The sequence below is a fragment of the Schistocerca piceifrons genome, chromosome 6 (assembly GCF_021461385.2).
Source record: "Schistocerca piceifrons isolate TAMUIC-IGC-003096 chromosome 6, iqSchPice1.1, whole genome shotgun sequence".
In the NCBI taxonomy this organism is placed as follows: domain Eukaryota; kingdom Metazoa; phylum Arthropoda; class Insecta; order Orthoptera; family Acrididae; genus Schistocerca; species Schistocerca piceifrons.
In genome coordinates, this window is record NC_060143.1 from 74,450,765 (window position 1) to 74,458,142 (window position 7,378).

A 7,378-nucleotide genomic window follows, 5' to 3' on the forward strand; every position below is an offset into this window, starting at 1 on the left:
ACTACAAATTGTCTGAACTGACTGACACAATTATGTGATAGGGCGAGGCAAGGCAATGACGGGCAGGTGGCATCTAAGACTAATTGTTCTAACAGTCTAACAGGTTACACCCCCGCTACAGTACCTTTTCTGCGGTCTATCGATGTTATAGACAAATTCGGAGACTTCGTTCTTAGCGTGTAATCGGTAGTAGCCGCAACTGACGGCCCCTGTTTTTCCACGGCGCCATTTCTGAGAGGCTTGCTAATGCACATTGAATCAGTACGTGTGCAACGGTGCTAGTTATGGACAGAGGTGACGTATAAGAGAAGTTGGATGTACACGTGTGGACCACCATCGGAAAGCACAGGCACTAGAGCCACACTATTTCGTAATGGGCCAACGATTTCCTCGTCGACATGCTGATTAGTGCTAGGACTGCAGTCTGTGGACCAGCGCTACACAGGGCCACCACCGCAAACGTTTAGAATAAAAAGTAGATTTTAATATTGTAAAAGTAGAAACGGAAACTGACTATCTGCTAGACGATTATCAGCTTGATTTAGGAAAGGTGAATACACTAGAGGGGGTTTCTGACTTTGAGACTGCTGACGGTAGCAAGAAATACAGGAAATCAAGTCACCTCCTTCACATCAGTTCTCGATCTACAAAAGAAGTTCGATAATGTTAAGTAGGACAAGAAGAAGAAAGATGTAAGCTACAGGGAAAGGTGGGTTATATACAATAGGTATAAGAATCAAGAAGGAACAATAACAATGGAAGATCAAGGACGGAGTGGTCGTTTTTAAAAGAATATAAGACAGGGATGCAATCTCTCTCGCTCAGTGTTGTATTGTACATCGAAGGAGCCCTAACGGAAATAAAAAATGGGATGAAAGACTATAGATGATAATATTCAATGATGACAGTGCTATCCTTAGTGAAAGCGAGAAAGAATTACAGGATATACAGCACGAAATGAACCGTCTAGTGACCAAAGAATGTTTGCTGAGAGTAAACCGAAATAAGACGGAAGTGATGAGTAGTAGCACAAATGACAATGACAGTAAAATTAACATCCAGATTGCGGACAACGTTTTGTGTTAGCTTGGAAGCAAACTTAAGTATGGTGAACGAAGCAAGGAGGGCAATAAAAGCAGAGTACCGCAAGCAAAGAAGGCATTCCTGGGCAAAGATGTCTAGCAGTATCCAACATAGGTCTTAATTTGAGGGAGAAATTTCTGAAAATTTACGTTTGGTGCACAGAACTTTATTGTAGTGAATCATAGACTGGGGGAAAACCGAAAAAGAAGAGAGGGGAAGCGTTTGAAATGTGGTGCTATAGAAGGTTGTCGAAAATTAGATGGACCGATAAGAAATGAGGAACTTCTCTGTAGATTCGGCGAGGGTAGAAATTTATAGAAAACACTGACAAGAAGAAGGGAAAGAACGTCAGTGCATTACTTAAGAAATTAGAAAATAACTTCCGTGGTACTGGAGAGAGCTGTAGAACGGAAAAACTGGGAGGGGGGGGGGGGGGGGGGGGGCAGGGGGTCAAATAAACTGTAATACATCCAACAAATAATTGAAGACATAGGTGGTAAAACCACTATTCTGAGATGAAGAGGTTGACACAAAAGAAGAATTCACATCAAACCGGTCTCATGATTAAAAAAAAAAAAAAGTGGGATATCGCGCATGTAATATCCCTGCTGATAAATACCCCTTTTCAAAGCTTTAAAACAATGCTAGGTGCTCTTGTTACGGCATGTGGTGCAGGCCTATGCAAACCAAACGGGATCAGGCCTACAGTAAACATTTACATCATGAGCATGCCGTAAGTGTATTGAATATTCTGGCTGCACGCATTTAAGTGGTGTCGGAAACAGGATGTCAGCATGAAATCAGGTAAGCGAGAACGTGATATGTCGAGTTAATTTGGTCCACTGTCCAAGCCCGAAACGAGATTTCAGGTCTTTTCTACTATACTGAAACACAGATTGTGTTAAAAGGCAGCGACTAGTCACACGGATCGGATGAACCTTTTAATTCTGCTTAACCATGAAGAATTACTATTGTTACATTCAGTGATATTTCTTCATTACACTGCTTGCAGAAAACGTTTCAGTGACCCAATAATGCGCAAGCGTGAGAGATAAGTTGGTGATTATGGTGTTTTGGGGCCTCTCCGACAAAATCTGAGTGAGAATAGTGCATATACAATTTCATCGTTTGTGATTTAATGCGCATGAGTCAGCCGCGTTGGATGTGATACACAACACACAATAGCCAATTCGTAGTCAGACGTAAATGTACGAAACAAGAATATGCACTACACTTCCGGCATGTTTGTGATGTAAAGTATTACTGTACGCCTGACCCCGTTTGTTTTGGACTGGATACTGACCTGGATAGTTACTGCTGTATACACGTCTTCATCGCGGATTTCCTCCTTTATGCGTGCCCGTTATGTTAACGCTGGGATTATTCGCGTCTACGCCTGCTAGAACTCACAAACGATTGCTCACCAACAAAGGCTCAAAGTGATCATTGGGTTTTAATGGTGTGTAATTGTCTCTCATGGCTCGCATTTTTGCCAGTATGCTTAATAGCGAAACCTTTCCACCTGCTTCTGAGTACCACACTTATTGAATTGTTCTACAGAGTACCGCATACTCTGTGTACCAAACTCTCGTTGAGAGTCTCAGCACATTTCAGTGATGATGAGAGAACACAGCTGTCAACTTCTTGGAAATCAGAACAGGTCGAGTAATAGCTGTTGCGTGGACGATGTGTTCGCCTGCTTTCATGACCCTCGATATGTTTCTTCCTTCCGTCTCATCAACAGTATTCTATATATTTTTCCCAGTTCCACCGAGATGAGCTAACGGGCAGAGTTAACGGTGCGTTTCACGACGTGAAACACAAACCAGGCACATTCTGCGGACCCGAAGGGTCATTGCTTCAATGCAGCGAGCGTGTAATAAGAATCACAGCTGACTTTTCAACACCATTTGTAAATTTAATACAAATTTCCTTTGTTAAAATGTAATTTCTGTACATCTATTATCATTAAATCATGGAACCATACCTCCGCCTCACTTCTAAAATATAGTTTAAAGGGAATAAGCTACTCGACGGAAAATGATTTGCCATTTACGTGTCTTTCCTCAAGTGTGCTTCAGAGATCTTTAAACAATCTGCAAAAATGGTAAGAAACTGTAGAATGGTTCACGGTGCTTCACACTCTTTCCAAAATATCTTTGTTATACAAAGAATCTGAGTAACATTAATTTTACGAACAGCGATAACTTCTAATGGCTGTCATATTCTGTTGCCGACGGGTTCATAAAATTCCGCTTGACATGTTTTCCCTTTTGAAGAGTACTCAGTCCTCTTTTCCTTGCTAGGGGTGATCATTTTTCGGCCTCCGAAAAACTCATTCTGCGCCTTGGGCTGAATTCAACATTTCCATTACAATACAGTTTCTGTACTGGAGCTTTGACTACGCGCTTCTTTTTCTTACGCAGTTGGAGGAAAATTAAACTTTTCACACTGGAAGTTGTGGAGTAATTGAAAGTGAGGAGATACATTTCCTTTTAATTAACAAATAGCAGCCCCAGCTGCTGAAACCTTTTTGTTCCCGTCCATTATCGGTTTCGGCTTTTATACTGAAGCCATTTTCTAGTGGATATAATACTGACATTGTAAAAGCATACCATATTGGATACTTAAATACACCACATAGCAGGATACGAAATACTAGAAGTGCAGAAAAAGAATAAGGAAAAAGAGAAAAATATAGATTAAATTGTGCAAAATTAAATGATTACGAAAGTAAAAGTCGGGTACATACAGGACATAAGTGATGTACCGAATAAAATCTCACGAAAATGAGCGCGTCATGATTATAAAAACTGTACATCTTGATACATTAAAAATATTAGAATGCTTTAGCCTTAACAGGAGCTGTACTTCATGAATTCAAAAGGGCCGGGCACGACGTTCGTCTCACCAATTTACTTCAGACTTTGTATGCTTTCAATAATCAATTAGGATAATATAATGTGCACCCAGTAAGACGCACTACTTAGGTTACTTCAAGAAAATCGCAAGAGACGGCTTTTGAAAGTCAATGCTGTACCGGTGGGTTGCGACCAGAAACACCTCATGGCGGCGGACATGTGATTAGTGTTCATGCTCCATAACGGGATAATCGCTAAATCGAGTCCCGCTCACCCCTTGTTTTAATCCGCATTTGTTTCAACGCTAGTCATATTCTTTCTTACAAATTAATTTGAAAGGTGATATAATGTAAAAACACGTGTATTTCCAGGACATTTTATTGGAGTTTTATTGTTATTTTGTTGTTTGCTAAATGTTATTATCACAACAAATATTAAATATCATGACCGAGAACAAAACGCATGAAGGTTTCCTGAAAATATGTGCATGTCATGATTTCCGAAATCTAATTACACCTGCGATTGGGTGAAGTACCGAGAACTGCTTTGTACTCAGACGCCTCGATCTCCGGACACAGGTTCCACCGACGAGGGACAGCCTTGGAAAGCCCTAACCCGATATCAATAAATAAAAGCGTAAATAACTTTATTCAACAATACAATGAGTTATAACGTGCCAGAATATCAGGGTAACGTGTGATTAATCTTCGGATGTGCTTCCGACTTTGCAAACTACAGGATGATATTTTTCATACAGAACGGAAAATTGAAATTAAAACGGCATCTACTAAATCGAATGAAAGTAATTTTCCCGCATACACAAGGAATCTTCAGAGTTTGTGTGGAAAAACAAAGTTCGCTGACATTTTTAAAAAAATATCTATCTGCCCACAATTTAGATGCAAACCATGCACAACACAACATTTTCGTGAATAGCGGTGCTGAAAATTGGTGATTTAAGATAGAATGTATTTTAGTAGCGTCATCACGAGAAACATTACTTGTTAGTTGTCAGTCAAATATGAACAAGTTTGAAGGCGCCTGATAAAGTTTTTAATTTGCCTATCGAAAAAAAAGTCGAGTAATATTTCTTGTAAGAACGAATATTAGTAAACAGCCAACAAAAATTCATGCAAATACACATGTGTTTTCATTATATTACCACTCAAATGTAATATATATGAAATAATATGATTACTATTGAAAACAGTAATTCAATAGAAAAAGAAGATGAGCGGGACTCGATCCGGCGATCTACGGATTACATAGCTTGAACGTTAACCAAATGGCCGTCGCGATCACATGCTCAGGGCCGAAATGCATCGGTACACCATCGACACGTAAAATTTCTCCTGTGATTTTCTCGAAATCACCTAAGTAGTACACCTTACAATTTGCACATTTTGTTGCCATAATGGAATATCAAAAGTGTACAGAAGTTTGACGTAAATCCGTGATCCGAAAGTCGTGGCCTCTCCTTGCCTTCACATAGCAGCGGAGCTGTCTGAATATGGAGAAACTATTAAATTTTGTTTAATTCAACGAGAATTCACCCTCGTAGAATCTAAGAACAAAGTCATCCAGAAACAAACAGAAATATTTTATGAACTACTTTATGCAATACTTTTTGCTGCTTGTATGAACATTAGCACAAGCAACTGTCACTGCATATGTCCATATGTTTTGTCTTTATGATTTAGTAATTATATTTTTGTCATGAGACAAAACAATCTTCACGAATAACATTCAGATTTGCAGCCTATTGCCTTACTCACAAAATAAGCTTTAAGAAATCGGTTAGTAATTCGGTAGCTACTCGTGATTGGTCGATAGAAAAACTATTTGCATGTGGACAATGAACGTTGTTAACCACTTCACAGAAAGATGTGGGTTGTTCCGCAACTTCCATTTTGAATATAGTTGCTGCTAAAGTGAAAAAGGAAAATAGTGATCAACTTCAGTTTTTCAGCTGCAAAATAACAGCCTCTTTGGGGAACATTTCTTCTTTTACTTGCAAGGTTTCCTCGCCGTACTTACGGCCCGTTTGCCACAATGTGCGGTTTATTTATACATACTTTAGCAGATAGTTAATTTTCGTACATTACAATTTATTTTTACTACTTAGAAAACTACTTGTTAACGTTATGTTAAGTACGTTAGGAATCGTTGCAAGATCAAGTAGATTTGGTGTATATGAAGGGCATATTTCAATAGTGGTACAAGTCCATTTTTGTTCATTTAGAAATACAGAGTCCTAAAGTTAAATCAGCGCTGAAAAATCTGCAGTTGAGATACCAGAAGTATTCAATGATATGGCTTCTTGCTAGAGATGAACCTTTCTTTCTGTTTGTTTGGATTATTAATTCCAGAAGTTTTATAGGCAGAAAAGTGGAGGTAATAGACTTGTACCACTATTGAAATAAGCTCTTCATATCTTCCCACAAAAAACCTAATGAATATGTGTTGACAATAAATGGTGCGTCGAATATCTACGTTGCACCATTTCACCATTTCTAATAGACCAGATGAAAACGTCGTGAATCATAACGACAAACCGAATCTTCCTACAAGATTACCAATATCGCCCACTACGAACAGCTACGCTTAGCGGAAGTCCCACAACCACTACAGACACCGTTTACGTCTGGCGGTTTTGGGGACATACTTAACGCTTTCATTAAAGATTAAACCTGTTATTCAAATTCGCCCTCATTTAGCCACGGATTTGTCTAACAAGCCAGTCCACATACCAACAAATTCTGTCAATTTAACCCCATTTTTGAAGCAGACGCTGGTGGTGTATTCCGTATTTTAACGCTAGTGAGAATGACTACAAATGCAGGTACAGTATCTCTAGCCTTGACTCTGGTATTGTGTTTAAAGAAGAGGAAGAAGGAGAAGAAGAAAACGGTGATGATGATGAAAAGACGCTGGGTCATGGGGTGATTCAAAATGAGAGAGAAATATACACATAATACATGTTAACGGGAAAGCTACACTCGGAATCTGACGATTACAGCAGCGTTCTGACAACGACTGTGGAACTTTTAATACTTTGTTCACAGCTAGCTGGCCCTCACACTAAAAAAAGACAAATATGCGAAAATTTATCCTCTTCTACTTCGTTCTCCAATGACAGTTGATTAAAATACCACAATGTGGGAACATTTAGCCTACATCGTCTGTGGAAGAACGGAGAACTTTTATTTTTTTCTTATTTGGTTGCACTCGCGCTTGTATGTTGTGCGTGGAATATGATTTTTTTAAACCACTTCCTGCCTAATGTAAGGGTGGGAAAGATGAAACACATCTTTCATTTTGGCAACTGACGACGCTGTTTTGTTTTTACCTTTCAAAGTAGTTTCCATAGTCGTGGAAACTCGCGATATAGTGAGATAAAGTGAATTAAAATAATTTTCACTGAACACAAGCGG